We start from the raw sequence: 16,269 nt of genomic DNA, 5'->3' as shown, positions 1-16,269 counted from the left end.
AGACCGCACAAAGTGGAGGAGAAGCATTGGGAAGGCGCCGAACACCGAGTCTCTTCGCCGGGAGTAAGCGGAAGCCAAGCGCAAACAGCGGAAGGAGCGCACGGCAACCCAAGTACCCCACCCACCTACCCCTTCAACCACCGTCTGCCCCACCTGTGACAGAGACTGTAGGTCCCGCATTGGACTCATCAGTCACCTGAGAACTCATTTTTAGTGTGGAAGCAAGTCATCCTCGGTTCCGAGGGATTGCCTGAGAGAGGCACAGTACTCAAGCGTGGTCCAACAAAGGTTCGATACAGGTTTAGCATAACTTCTCTACTTTTCAATTCTATCCCTCTAGAAATAAACCCTAATGCTTGGTTTGCTTTAGTTATGGCCTTATTGACCTGCATCACAACTTTTAGTGATCTGTGTATTTGTACCCAAATGTGTACTCAAAAGTTGCATCGAATAGGCTTGTAATCCCTCAAATACATGAGATTAAGAGGTAATCTAATTGAGATGTTTAAGGTGATTAAAGGATTTGATAGGGTAGATAGAAATAAACCATTTCATCTGATGGGGGAAGTCCAGAACAAGGGGGCATAACCTCAGACCGTTCAGGGTGATGTCAGGAAGCATTTCTTCACACAAAGGGCAGTGGAAATCTGGAACTCTCTCCCCCAAAAAGTTGTTGAAGCTAGGTCAATTTAAGGGATATAGCACCAAGGCAGGTAAATGGAATTGAGGTACAGATCAGCCATGATCTAATTGAATGGCCGAACAGGCTCAAGGGCTGAATGGCCTCCTCCTGTTCCTATGTATTTGTCAGGGGACATTGGTGGGACCATTGCTCGTCTCAAAATATAAATAAATGGCCTAGACTTGGGTATGGGCACAATATCAATTTGCAGATGACACAAAAATAGGGATTGTGGTTAACTGTGAAGAGGATTGTGAATTACTTCAGGAGGACGTGATGGGTTAGTAGATTGGACAGATACATGTCAGATTGCATTTACTGGAGATATGGGAGGGTGTATTTTGGGAGGCAGAATCAGAGGAAATGTACACTCATTGGTAAATCTTCAATAGAGGAGCAGAGACCCAGCAGCTCAGATACACAAATCTTAAAAAGGTAGAAGACAAGTTGATAAAGCCAGAAAAAAAGATATAGTATCCTAGGTTTTAAATAGGGGACAAAGTACAAAAGCAAAGCGGTAATGCTAAACCTCGACAAACCATGAGTTAGGCTGCAGTTAGGATATTGTGTCCTGTTTTGGGTGCCTTACTGTAGGAAGGATGTCAAGGCCACGGAGCGATTTACTATGACACCAAGAATGAGGGGAGACTAAAGAAACGGGCTCTTTTCATTAGAAGAAAAAAGGTTACAAGATTCAATACAAATGTTCTTAATTATGAAGGGTTTTGATAAAACAAAAATCGAGGCGAAGTATTTCCACTAGTCAGTGAATCAGTAACTAAATGGCACAACTTTAAAATCATCAAAAGGACAAAGGAAGAGGTTAGGTGAATTTTGTTTACACTAGTGGTTGTTAGGAGAACAGCAACAACAATTTGCATTTATACTGCACCATAAACATAGAAAACCATCCCAAGGCACTTCACAAAGGCTCCATCAGAATAAAATGGACACCAAGCATAAGAAAGAAATAGTTGGAGAGGTGACCAAAAGCTTGGTCAAAGAGGTGGAGTTTAAGTAGGTTCTTAAAGGAGAGGAATGTGAATAAGCAGAGGGGTTTCGGAAGGGAATTCCAGAACATGGGGCTTAGACAAATGAAAGCATGGCTGCCAATAATGAGGCAAAGGGACAAGGGGGATGCACAAGAGGCCAGGATCAGAGGAACTCAGGGTTTGGGGAATGGGGTTATTGGAGATAAGGAGCGGCAAGACCACTAAAACCATAGGCAACATGTAGATGAGGAAATGCAGGGAGGCAAGGATAGATCCTTGAGGACTCTGGAGGTAATGAAAAAGGGGGCAGAAAAGCTGAAGATGCTCTGGTTACGACTGGGTAGATAACAGCAGAGCCAAGCAATGGTGGTCCCACCAAACAAGACAATGGAAGAGGGGCATTGGTGGAGGATGATGTGGTCGATCTTTTCAGTGGCTGTAGCGAGGTCATGGAGGAAAGGGAGTGATAATATGCCACAGTCAGTCACGGAGGATTTCATTTGTGTCTTTGGTTAAGGCAGTTTCAGTGCTGCGACAGGGCGGAAGGCTAATACAAGAGATTCAGATATGGAGTTGTGGATTTGGGATGCGAAAAAAGCTTCAAGGACTTTGAAGAGCAAAAGAAGGTTGGAGATGGGCGATAGGACACAGGATTTGAGGCTAGTTTTTTTTTTTTTTTTTTGAGGAGGTGGTTGTTGGTGGTTTTGAAAGAGAGGGGAACAGTGCTTGAGGGGATGGAACCATTTACAAAGTCAGCTAATATGGGTGCTGGGAAGGGAAGTTGAGTGGTCAGCAGTTTAGTGAGAATGAGACCAACACCTGACAAAGATGAGCTTGGAGAGGGCACAAGGAGGTGATGGGATGAAGTTGTGGTCAGTTTCAAAGGGGTAATAACAGCAAACGCTGTTCGTTCGCTCTTATTACCCACTGCAAATTCCAGGCCATTGTCAGGGAGCAGGGCACCTACTTCCAGGAGGAAGGAGCCAAAATATTACTTCAGCAAGTTTAGCTCCACATGATGGCCATCAGGTCAGCCAAAGGTTGTGTCAGAGAGCTTGGCAGGAGATAGTTGACCTAATTAATGTCAGCAGCACTGTGCAGGGGATACCTGCGGCCACAAGTGGCTTCTGTTGACTAAATGCCAATGGTCAAAGATCACAAACAATTTTTCTATTTTGATGCTCGTACTCGGAGGCCCTTACACGAGCCCAAAAGAAAAGTGGACAGCAGGAAACTCATTGCATTACTCATTCTTCTTATCTTCACAGAAGGCAGAACAATGGAGAGAAGAGAGAGACAGAGAGATCCAGCTGGAAATTGGCATACTCCAGCAGGAGTCAGCCATTCTACCTCATCTCCACTTTCCTGCACTATCCCCATATCCCTTAATTCCCTTAATAATCAAAAATCTATTGATCTCTGTCTTGAACGCGATGGACACCTACAGCCGCTGAAAGACGCCCTCGTAAGAACGGGATAGGACGCTCGACTCATTGATCGACAGTTCCGACAGGCCACAGTGAAAAATCGCATAGACCTCCTCAGAAGACAAACACGGGACACAACCAACAGAGTACCCTTCGTCGTCCAGTACTTCCCCAGAGCGGAGAAACTACGCCATGTTCTTCGCAGCCTTCAACATGTCATCGATGACGATGAACACCTCGCTAAGGCCATCCCCACGCCTCCACTACTCGCCTTCAAACAGCCGCCTAACCTCAAACAGACCATCGTTCGCAGCAAATTACCCAGCTTTCAGGAGAACAGCAACCACGACACCACACAACCCTGCCACAGCAACCTCTGCAAGACATGCCAGATCATCAACACAGATACCATCATCACACGTGAGGACACCACCCACCAGGTACATGGTACATACTCATGTGACTCGGCCAACGTTGTCTACCTCATACGTTGCAGGAAAGGATGCCCCGGAGCATGGTACATCGGCGAGACCATGCAGACACTGCGACAACGGATGAACGGACACCGCGCAACAATCGCCAGGCAGGAGTGTTCCCTCCCAGTCGGGGAACACTTCAGCAGTCAAGGACATTCAGCCTCCGATCTTCGGGTAAGCATTCTCCAAGGCGGCCTTCGAGACACACAACGCAAAATCGTCGAGCAAAAACTGATAGCCAAGTTCCGCACCCATGAGGACGGCCTCAACCGGGATCTTGGGTTCATGTCACGCTACATGTAACCCTACCTGACGTAGGGTCATCCAGACTCGAGTTGTCGTTGGCTTGTTCTCTCTACACAGATGCGGCCGGACCTGCTGTGATTGCCAGCAAAAAAAATGTTTTTTGTGTTTTTTTGTTTTTCATACAGACCCCAGCATCTGCAACATTTGACCCCTTGTGACCCCACCTCATTGTTCTTTGATGTAATGTTTTCCTGACTGACCTGTTTGGCCACCATTCACACCTTTGATTGCTGTGATTATCTCTCTGCCAAGGTGTGATAAATGGCAGTTGGAAAGATTACCTGTAAACATCTGACATGATTCTCTGACTATATAAGCTGTGTCTTTATGCATTTCTCCACTTCACCTGACAAAGGAGCAGCGCTCCGAAAGCTTGTGATTTCAAATAAGCTGTTGGACTATAACCTGGTGTTGTGTGACTTCTTACATTTGTCCACCTCAGTCCAACACCGGCATCTCTACACCTTGAATATACTCAATGACTGAGCCTCCACAGCCCTTTGGGGTAGAGAATTCCAAAGATTCACCACCCTGAGTGAAGAAATTTCTCCTCATCTCAATCCTAAATGGCCAAATCTTTATTCTGAGACTGTGGCCCCTGGTTCTAGACTCCCCAGCCAGGGGAAACATCCTCCCTTTGTCTACCCTGTCAAGCCCTGTAAGAATTTTGTATGTTTCAATGAGATCACCTCTCATTCTTCTAAACTCTAGAGAATATAGGCCTAGTCTACTCAATCTCTCCTCATAGGACAATCCCCCCATCCCAGGAACCAGTCTGGTGAACCTTCGTTGCACTCCATCTATGACAAGTATATCCTTCCTTTGGTAAGGAGACCAAAACTGTACACAATACTCCAGGTGTGGTCTCACCAGGGCCCTATATAATTGCAGTAAGACGTCGTTACTCTTATACTCAAATCCTCTTGTAATAAAGGCCAACATCCCATTTGCTTTCCTAATTGCTTGCTGTACCTACATGTTAACTTTCAGTGATTCGTGTACAAGGACACCCAGGTCCCTCTGAACTCCAACATTTCCCAATCTCTCTCCATTTAAAAAATTCTCTGCTTTTCTATTTTTCCTACCAAAGTGGATAACTTCACATTTCTCCACATTATATTCCATTTGCCATGTTCTTGCCCACTCACTTAGCCTAAACATATCCCCTTGAAGCCTCCTTGCATCCTTCTCACAACTTACATTCCCACCCAGCTTTGTATCAGCAGCAAACTTGGATATATTACATTTGGTCCCCTCATCCAAATTATTGATGTAGATTGTGAATAGCTGATCTTTGCGGTACCCCACTAATTACAGCCTGCCCTATCACTTGCACTCACTCGCCCAGATACGTCAACTTGGGTCGATACAGATACTGAGTATCTGAGAGGAATTGACACTAAGTGATTCTCAACTTACAAGGAAGCCAAGGGACAACATATTGGAGGTGTAGCACGTTGCATTTGAAGAGGCATAGAGGGTGTCAGACCCTGGCTGCTGAGCATTTGTACAATTATCTCCATGAAAAGACTCCAAGATGTGCAAGATAAGGGTGGTGGCAGAGTCCAATGTCATTTCTTGTAGCAGTACAAGAGACCTTCTCTGCAATGCAGAACATATCAGAGTGAGCAGCAGCTCCAGGAACTTTATCATACATCAACAGAACAGAGCGGCCACCTCACGCATAACTGCATAGGTGTATTGAGGAATGATCTTTTGAGGCTATACCGGTGGCTGAATGGTACGAGCCTCTAGATCTCCTGCGGTGCTACCTTATGAGCCCAGATTGTCTGCTGTTCCACCAACAAATAAATCATAAAGAGGGGAATCTCCTTCATTTTACAAGTGGTATCACATCTATACAATGGGATGGACCACATCTTTATAATCAACACTGTGAGGATAGTGCAATAAATGAACTCTCTATTTGCACACTGCAATGATGATTGTGTAAGTAGAGAGTTCATTTACCACACAAACATATACACACGGCAGTGATGGCAGTGCAGTAACTGAATTCACTACTTACACACACATGACTGCAGTGAATGATGTTCTACTAAATTAACTTCATACTTACACACACATTCTGCAGTTAGGGCAAATGACAGTTCTTGCACACACACTATTAAAGTAACGTACAGCAATAAATGAAGTTTCGACTTTCATCCACACATGCACTCTGCAGTGACTAATAGCAGTAAATTAATTACTTACACACACGTTCAATAAATGAACTCTGCTTACACACAGACATGCGTGCAGCACACACACTGCAGGCTTAACCAGTATCCCCTTCGTTCTTCGTATAGACTATGTGGCGTGATTACTGCTGTATAAAGCACTGTCACCTTGAAAGCTGAACATTAAAAAATACCAATAATATTTACTCACAGATGCATACAACATCTATTAATTTCAATATCCCCCGGTGATTTCAAAGTATCAGGTTTACTTTCCTTTAAACATTCATGTTGATTTTATGCGACACATTAAAGTATAAACTACTTACTATTTGTATAAACTATTTGTTTTTTCGTCATCTATCTTTTAACAATCACATTCCTTTTCACTGCCATTGCATTAAAACACATGCAGAGGCAAATTACAAATCTATATAGTGTTCTATATCAGAAAATATCAATATTCCAAAGCAGAAAGACTTAACTCGAGCCTCCAGTTCTGAGTAACTGTCCATTAAAAACAGGAATGATTTTTCTTGGTTTTTAGATGTGGACAGACCTGCAATGAATTTCCAGCAGTTTGTGATTTTCACAACTCCATTGACCACACACACTCGAGGCCAATGACACAAACTATTCTAAGTCACGATCACAGCCCAAAAGATTTAAAATGGATCTTCAGAACATTGTCCAGCTCACTCCATTGTTACTGCTTTTCTTGGTGAGTGAGAGCTAAATGGTTTGATCATCATGATCCACAAACAAAATGCAACAATCTACGGATACATTATATGATTCTTAAGTTACCAAGTTCTTGAAGTTTCTTAAACTGACATGTCTGCTACTGTCAAAATACCTTTTACTTAAATCCTTAAGCCTGTAGCTCAAAGGCGTTAATGCTGAATGGACCTATGCTTATAGAATGATGTCAGTGTCCTATCAGACTGCATGAGACAAGCACAACATTAAAAGATAACATTTAGGACAACATTTTGAATGCTTCGCTGTAGGGGTTAAGGATAGTCTCCATCGGGATATTGACATGATTGTATTGTTAGAAAGGCAGACTCAATCATACAGATAATGAACACTCAGGGATAACAGCATGAGACTGGGATTAGGAGATGGGCAGAGAGAAATCAAACACAAACGACAGCTACTGTTATTCCAGATAAACTTTATGTAATTTGAATGAAGAGCTCACCAGACCATTTTCCTTTTTTGTGTCCCTTCGTGTTCGTCTTTGGAAGTGAGCGGAGCACTGCCGAGGTCACGTTATAAAGGATTAGGCCGATTGTGGTGAAGTTCTTGTAGTAAGCTTTGTGTCCTTCCTTCAAGAATTCTTAGAGACATGCACGCATCATACTGAGAAGTCCCCGCAGCAACATTTGTGTAAGTTCTTTATTAAATGATCTTCATCTGTGTCACAAGAGACTGGCCTGCAGAAGCAAAGATCTTCTGAGATAATCCGAATAGAGGACAGCTTTCAAGGACAAATCTGTAATCGAAGAAAAGTAGAGTAAATCCTGGACCACCGGTGCGATTAGTGCAAATCTCCTTCCTGCAAGCAAATGGCATTCTGCAGAGCAGATAACCATGATTCCTTTTTGTCAGTCAGTGGAGGCGGAAGCTTTTGTACTATTTACATTTGTCCTAGATGCTGCACGTCAAAGTGTGTGGCAGTGCAAGAATTCTTAACAGTTCGCAGTATGTAGTGACGGAGTTCACTAAATCCCATAAGTGAATCATTCTTTTTCTCCATGAAGTTTATCACAAAAAAAAATCAGCTTCGGTTTCCTGTCCCTTCAGTTATTAGAAGGAATGTGGTATCTTCAAATACTCTGTATGGTTCACAACTGCAGAACGCTTAGACCTCACTAAGAGAAAAAGAATCCAGATTTAATGGATTATATAAATATGTTTCTTGAGATACAAGGACTTAAATCAAATGGTAATGCTGAATGTATAGATAAGCAAGAGATGATTTGCAACACAAACAGAAACTAAACAATGCTCCCAGCTGAGAGCTAGACATCTTGTTTACCAGTACTTCTGCATCATTAAATGGTTTTGAGTCGATTATGCATTTCCACTTACCATGACTCACCATGCTGCAGCATCCAAGTCTCAGCAGTATACAGGAATGGTGCACCTCTACACGACAGTTATTTAATGAACTGCGCAAATCAGCACGGAGCTATGCTTCAGTATATTGCTGATTCACGTTCTACTGCCCATTTCTTGCTATAAAAACAATGTGCATCCAGTCAGCAAATCAGGACAAAGCAATGTTATACGAGCACTTCAACACTGAAGCTTGAGGTTTTAGTTCCACTTAAGATGTCAGCTCCAGTTTCAGAAAGCACACCTTCTGGTTTCTTTCATCAAAGATACTGCTTGGAGTATGGGAAAGGGTCTGTTCATCAAAATAAACTTCAACACCGGAGAGAGGGAGGAAGGAAGGAAGGAACCGAGAATACTCACTTTGTTGCTTCAGACTTTCACACAGAAGCGGGTTCGTTTTAGGAGCAGCAGTTTAATTATATATTATTAGGCAGCAGTGCATTTTTAATTAGACATACATAATGACATTCTGTCTGATGAGAGATTTGCAGAAATCACATTACTAGAAGGGTTCAGGCTCATAATTACTCAAATCTCTCGTGACACCAATTACTGGAGGGAGTTTATCACAGCACAATCCCGCAGCATGCTTCAACATAACAGATTTAGTTCCGATTTCCAGCATCCACAGGGTTTTGCTTCTGTCAACATAACAGAATGCTGAGCTCCCAGAAGGATTTTTCCCAGGGCAGCCCTTTTGTCATTGAGCGCACTGTGCATATCTACAGTCAGCAACAAATACTCTGCAGGTCAAGGTCAAAGAGCAATTTGTTCCAGACTAACATTAAAGATATCACAGCTTCAATAGCCCATGTCAGATATGGAAACCACTGATTATAGAAACAGAAATTTCAGCACAGAAATCGATCCTTCGTGCCTGTGGCAGTGATCGCTCTGTAACTGAAGCTATCTGTTCTAATCTTACTTCCCTGTCCTTTTACATTTTTTTTGTCACAAACTCATCCAATCTACCTATATTTTATTAAGAATCTTACACCGACATGCACTTCCTGTCTGCATCACTGTTATGTATTTGTCACAATTTTGTGTCAACTTTTTCCCCATTATAAATTCCTCTGTCCACATTTAGAATGGGCTTTGCCTATGTAAATATGTCAACTTGTAATTGCACAATTAAACCACTGGATGGCTTTGTGAAGCAAATTCCTGAGCTGTTTCTCCCACTCAGACACCAGCTTGATTTTTTTTAAATAAATGATTTTACCTGGCAGATAAGTGGGTTTTGAATTTCAACTTTTAAATGTTGGCCTTTATTTTATATTAAATATTACCAATGATATTCCTTGCCTTTAGGCATTCCTGTCTTTTTACTGAGAATTGCATCTCTCATTCCACTCACTCTGCCTCTCATACCTCGCCTGATCCCTCGCTGTTTAAAGGCATTTAACCAATTTCACAGGGTTGTTCTTGGACATTGTTAAATGTATTGACTAACGTTTTGAGTTGGTGACCTGTTTACACTGGTATTCGGCACTGCAGCAGCCCATTCTCAGCCAGCATTGCTGGCCCTCAGACCAGGTGGTCTGTGACCTCTGTGCAAATTACATTTTTTTTTTAAGTCGGCAGCCTCGACTCAGCTGCTGCTGGTACTCATCCCTGCAACGGAATGTCAAAACAAGTAAGTCAGCCTGTGTAATGGACAGAGCACAGGTTTTTTACACCCCCCATTTTTCAAGGAAAGAAGGGAGATTAAGTAAGTTGAATTTGCTGACTGTTACTCTGTACATTAATGCATAAATGTGTACAAAATACATATTTGACAATAGCATGAAACATTTACCCATTGAATTGTCTTGTGTTTTTAATCCCTTCACTACAGTTTTATACTTGAAGGCCTCAACCGCCACCAAAAGCCTGGGTTTAAACTTGATATTTTTGCCTAGAGTGCGACTCCAAAGGCTGAATTTAGGTTATGCAGTCTGAGCATGTGTGGTGATCTAATTTCCCAGGATGCGTCAGTACTGTTCAATCTTGATAGACATGCAGACTTGAGCCATGCCGGAGAGCAGTACTCCGCTGTAGAGTGCACCAGGGCGAGTGCTGCCGTACAGAGGGTTGAGCGTCTGCTCCCCATGTGGATCCAGCGAGTTTCTAGATCAAGTTGACCCTACTCTTTAGTTTCATCCCAACATTCTGGAAATGCTGTCTATATGATGGTGCGATCAAGTGTGACTCCTAAATAGGTGGGTATTTTGGCATGGTTTACCTCTGCACCACAAAAGGACATTTTCAAAGTTTGGTTTGCTTGATGGGTGTTGAGGTAGAATGTCGAGGTGACGGTCTTTTACGGGTTTGGCCGAAGTCACCATCAGCGGAAGTAGGCCTCCTTCCTCTAAATTACTGGTCAGGGTCTCCTCGGTGATGAACAGATTCATGTTTTGCGTGGCCAAGGCAATGTCATCAGCATGTACGAACTTGCGGGACTCTGTTTCAGGCAGGTCACTGGTGTAAACGATGAATAACATGGGTGCCTGTGGGAGTCAGTCCTATATCTGCTCTTCTGGGTGCCAGAGTACACACGGCAGCATCGATTGCCAAGCATGGAGTTGAGAAGATGGATCATTGTCCTACAGGGTAAAATGGTGGAGAGCTGGAAAAGCAGCCCATGCTTCCATACTGTGTCATACACCACTGACAGATCCACGAGTGCTATGGCAGTCTTGAGCTGGCGCTGGAAGTCTGCTTTGATGTGCGTTGTTAAAGCTACCACTTGGTCCCAGCAGATAGGGCCACTATCAAATCCGCATGTCAAATCCGTTGATGTCCAGTTGAATTCTACTATGAGAATTATCACCAGTACGCTTTTATCGACACCAGCACCTAGGCTGCCCCGCTTGCAAACATCACACCACCACACCTACACCGCAAATAAGCAGTCGCCAGAGAATACAACCGCTACACCAGCAAAGACACACCGATCCAGGCCGACTTGAACAACCTGCCGTCAACCCCTCTCAAATCTAGAAGGCCATTGTGGACCGTCGTCGAAGCCCTTCAGCAATCTCCCCTCAGCCTTGATGACCGATGGCGAAATGCTTGGAAGAACTGTGATATACAGAATGGATTCCTTCAAGGACCCCACAGTGCAACCTGAAGGATCAAACCTTCCTCGCAAACAGTGGACAACCATCAACCGCCTCTGAACCGGTCATGGTAGATGCTGCCACCGTCTCCATAGATAGAAGATTAAAGCATCCTCATCATACGACTGTGGAGCTCCTGGTCAAACCCTGGAGCACATCATTGAACACGGCCCTGAGGAAACTCGCAGGCAGCCTACAAGGTATCCACGCTGTTACACCAGAAGCTTTGGCCTGGATAACGGACTCAGTTATTGACATCGGATTTGCTTTGCTACCACCATATGAAAGAATGATAATCCTGGAAGAACAGTTCTATTGCTCAAACACTTTCCACTCAGTGATTTTTCTTGAAATAATTTAAAAAAGACACATTTATAAAGTTTTGAGGTAAATTTGAGCAAGAGGTTTTTTTTAAAAACAGGAGCGGAGAGAGAAAGGGGCAAGGGAGAGCAAATGTGTGTCTTTCTTCATTTAATGTTACTTTAATCTTCAAAAATAAAGTTGAATTTTGAAACCAACTGATTATCTCACCTGTATTTTGTTAACAGTTTTTAAAAAGTCAAAGCGAAGCACTTACGCCTGTGAGGTAGTGATTCTAATTTGTAAAAGGGTGCAATTTAGCCCACCATTTCCACTGGCCGCCATTTTAACTGCTCACTGCAGTTCAGTGGCGGAGGGACCCATCAGAAGCTGGCAGGAACCTTGTCAATTTATGCAAATCACTGGATTTTAACTTGGGCTTGAGCGGGAAGGATGCCAGAGCTTTCCAGCCAGGTAACAGCAGGTCAGAAGCTGTCGGGAAGACAAAGAATCCCTCCAAGGTATGTGGAAATCTATCCTTTGTAGGGCCAAAAGGTATGGGAGAGCTCCTCCGAGCCCCATAAGTCAGGGCCTCCCATGTCTTGGACTCCACCGCCCCCCCCCACCTTTCCTCCCACTAGACTATCCTGCAGCCCCCCTCCCCAGGAGTTACCTTCTTGCTGTCAAGCCTTCCTCTGGGGTCAGCCACCCGCATTTCCGTTCCCGCTTTCCGCCCTTTTCGGATGGGCAGCTGACCGGCAACATGTAGACAAGGCTCAGGAGTTTAAAAACCCTGGCCTGAAATGTCAACCTACTAGTCACCCCACCCAACAAAACTCAGAGTTAAAATTGACTGCAATATCTATGCGAGACAGAGACAGTCAAAGACAAAAACAGAAAGGTAAACAGGCATTCCTCATTCTAATTTGATTTCACTCATTTTAAAAACAAATTTAATTTTGAGGAAAACAAATAGGAACAGAGAGTACATGGAGAGGCGGAAACTGTTTGGGAGTGAGACACCTCTGACACTTGCCACCCACCCTTGGGAGGAGAGAAGGGGAATGGACGTAGGGTTAATGAGATGGAGGTGAATCAAGTGGAACAAGGGGGAGGGGAGGGGAATATTCAATGGCTGCACAGGTAAGTGAAAGGGGATGAGGTAAGGGTAGGGGATGGAAATGGGTAGTAGGAAGGTAAAGGGGAAGGGGATACGATGGGAGCGAGACAGCCAAGCAATTAGGGAGGGCATGGGGAGGGCGCCGCTTAGGGCCACATATTCCCCACAACTACCACCCCAAATGCAGGCTGCAGTTTTTTTTGCCACACACCATATTACCATCTCCACACTTGAAAGGAAAAAGATCTAGAGAAGCAGAAGACAATAAGAAACAAAAGGAATAGTTAAGGGGCGGGAGGAGCAAGAGAAGAGAGACAAAAGCAGAAGAGGAGAAACAGCAAGAAGACAGCAAAGGTATGTAAGAGAGTGATCATTTTCTCGAATTTGTGTGCAACTCCACAGGATTAAATTTGCTATGTCCTACCACATTCCATTGAAAAATCCATTGTAAATCTTCATGATAACACTGACTTAATTGGACTTTCCAATGTAACATAGAACTGCAGAATTTACAGCACAGAAACAGGCCATTTGGTCTGTGCTGGTGTTTCTGCTCCACACTAGCCTTCTGCCACCCCTCTTCATCTAACCCGATCAGCATATCCTTCTATTCCTTTCTCATCATGTACTTATTTGGCTTCCCCTTAAATGCGTCTATGCTATTCACCTCAACTACTCCATGTGGTAGTGAGTTCCACATTCTCAGCACTCAGTGAAGAAGTTTCTTCTGAATTCCCAATTGGGTTTTAGTGATTATCTTATATTTATGACCCCTAATTTTGGACTCCCCCCACAAGTGGAAACATCTCTACACCTACTCTATCAAACCCCTTCATAATTTTAAAGACCTCCATCAGGTAAACTCTCCAGAGAAAAGAGTCCCAGCCTGTTCAGTCTTTCCTGACAGATATAACCTGATGTTATGTGAGTCTGACAATCTGTGATACTGTAGCTCCATGCTCTGGCCACAGGATGGCTCTGCAGAGCACTCTTATTTTCTCATCCTCTGGTGACACAGACATCTTGGTAAAGGTCCATCAGTCAGAAGAGTTTTGAGCTTTTTATAAATATTCAACTGTAATTTGTAGTAGCTTTTCATTTTTTTAAAATTCCCCCCTTACAGACGATCTTCAGCCACTTCCTGCCCCTGGATGGCCAATATTAAGATTGCTTCTGTGCTTCTTTACATTGAAGTTTGTGGTGGCTGAGCTGTGTCAAGGAGCCAAAGAGGCTGAATAGAAGTGGCTGAGAGAGGAGAGTTGAGGAAACCTCTCAGGTCTCAAGTGTTCACAGACTTCATCACCTGCCCTGTGACTTATGCCATCTTTTTTTTATTCATTCATGGGATGTGGGCGTCGCTGGCATTTATTGCCCATCCCTAATTCCTAATTAGGGTGGTGGTGAGCCACCTTCTTGACAACTGTGGGACTTGTGCGGAGCCACATAGGCCAGAACAAGCAAGGACAGCATTAGTGAACCAGATGGGTTTTTACAACAATCTGGTAGTTTCGTGGTCACCATTACTGATACTAGCTTTTTATTCCAGATTTCTTTAATTAGGTGGATTTAAATTCCCCAGCTGCCATGGTGGGATTTGAACTTGTGTTTCAGGATTATTAGTCCAGGCCTCTGGATTAGTAGTCCAGTGACAACTGGACTCGGCCACTCACGAAGTTACAGCATGGCAAAGTAACTGGATTGCTTTGGTGCCTACAACATCGTCTTTTGATTTGGACGACTTCCATATATATGTGGAGGACTAGGTGTCATGCCAATTTCGAGGGTAAAACCGAGACAACTTGTGATCAGATTCCAGTTTGCAGCACACTCCAGAGTATCCATTAGTTTCTATATATAAACCACCTGAACCATAACATTAAATTGAAGGTTTAACTCAATCAGGGCTATTGAGAATCTCAATATAAACCATTTGAACCACTGATCCAGACTGGAACTCACTCCTGGGTGACCTATTACTCTATATAAAACCATCCTAACCTCGATCAGATTCCAGCCTAGATCACTTCAGAATAGAAGAGGAGAAATAGAACGCACCCAAACCCCTCGATTATATTCCAGCCTGAAATTGACTCCCTTGTGTCCATTATTCTATAAAACATCCAAACCCCTCGATCAGACTCCAACTTTTATCACACTCCTGTAAATCCGCTATTTATATAGAAACCATCTGAACCAGTCAATGAGATTTCAGCCTGCTAAACATATCAGCCATATAATCTTCTTGAACCCCTCAACTAGACTCCAGCCTGTAACTCAATCCCCGGTATCCCACCCCACAAGAAAGAAAACACCCAGTCCCCCCACCTCTGGCAAGAAGCAGCTGCCAGCACCACACCCCCGCTAAGGCAGAAAACATTTGTTGCCATCCATTCATTCTGCTGCTTCTCCGCTTCCCCTTGTCTAGCAGCCAAACTCCCCCGAGGCTCCCTCCTGCCCAAGCCCAAAACCCGCATATTTTTCTTCTCTCCTATCCCCCCTCCTCATGTCCTCTCCGAGCTCATCTTGTCCATGTGACCCAACTCTTGCTCCCTTCACCACATTGCCACTAAATGTTGCCCACTCAACTTCCCTTCATAGCCAATATTGTAAATGGTTCCCTCACATCAGTAGTGTCCCCCTGCATCTCAAATAGCCACCATCGCCCTCTTCTCAAAAAACCTAGACCTCTGTCCTTGCAGAACTACCACTAAATTTCCATTCGCCCTTTCCTCTCCAAAGTCCTTGAATGTGTTGTTGTCTCCCAAATCAGTTACCATCTCTCCTACAACTCCATGTTTCAATCTCTCCAATCAGGTTACCGTTCCTGCCACAGCACGGAAATGATCAAAATCAAAATCACATTTGACATTTTCTATGACTGACTGTGGTACACTATCCCTCCTCGTTCACCTCGACCTCTCTGCAGCCTTTGACATAGGCCACACCATCCTCATCCAATGCTTCTCTTCCGTTGACCAGCTCAATTAGATTGTGCTCGCTTGGTTCCACTCTTATCTATCCAATCATAGCCAGGACATCTCCAGCAATGGCTTCTCTTCCCATCCTTACACTATTACCTCTGGTATCATTGGCTTACTCCTCTTCCTCGTTAACATGCGGCCTTTTGGCAACATTATCCAAAGACATGGGGTCAGCTTCTACATGTACGCTGACAACACCTAATTCTAATTCTTCACCACCTCTCTCGGCCTTTCCACTGTCTCTTTGTTGTCAGACTGCTTGTCCGACATTCAGTCTTGGCTAGGGTGATGTAAAGTATATATAGAATGTATATACCTTTAAGGGGGGAACTACTTTTTACAGCTCATGTATACTGCAGTACCGGCAGTGACCACACCTGTATATAGCACAGAGTAGTAATCTGTACAGATCAGTTCCAGAGTGAGCCACGTTGAGTAAACACCTGTTGTACCGTTCTCCTGCAGTCTTGTGTCTTATTACTGACGGACACAACATTGGCGACGAGAAAAATTCGATCCTACCTGCAACTCTGCATCACCTCCCAGGGATTCGTTCCTGGAGATCAGAAGATTG

The 16,269-nt window shown here is 43.9% G+C and overlaps 1 protein-coding gene across 5 annotated transcripts in view; it reads right to left on the bottom strand.

The window, feature by feature from the left end:
- mcf2la (mcf.2 cell line derived transforming sequence-like a) overlaps nucleotides 1–16,269 on the bottom strand; it is a 581,983-nt gene that overhangs the window by 202,531 nt on the left and 363,183 nt on the right. The window contains exons 1-2 of one of the 5 annotated variants that reach the window (XM_086006131.1): nucleotides 8,164–8,433; nucleotides 7,271–7,564 (exon numbers count right to left, since the gene is read on the bottom strand). The exons of 1 other annotated variant lie outside the window; for it this stretch is intronic. The gene's annotated coding sequence lies outside the window, so the exon portion shown is untranslated. Of the gene's footprint in view, nucleotides 1–7,270; nucleotides 8,039–8,163; nucleotides 8,434–16,269 lie in introns of those variants that run through there. 3 more of the 5 variants (XR_015080758.1, XM_086006130.1, XM_086006129.1) reach the window with 3 other exon arrangements.

Source organism: Somniosus microcephalus, chromosome 14 (assembly GCF_052327205.1).
Source record: "Somniosus microcephalus isolate GS21.2 chromosome 14, FLI_Smic_1.0, whole genome shotgun sequence".
Classification (NCBI taxonomy): Eukaryota; Metazoa; Chordata; class Chondrichthyes; order Squaliformes; family Somniosidae; genus Somniosus; species Somniosus microcephalus.
This window is presented reverse-complemented; position numbering and strand designations above follow the sequence as displayed.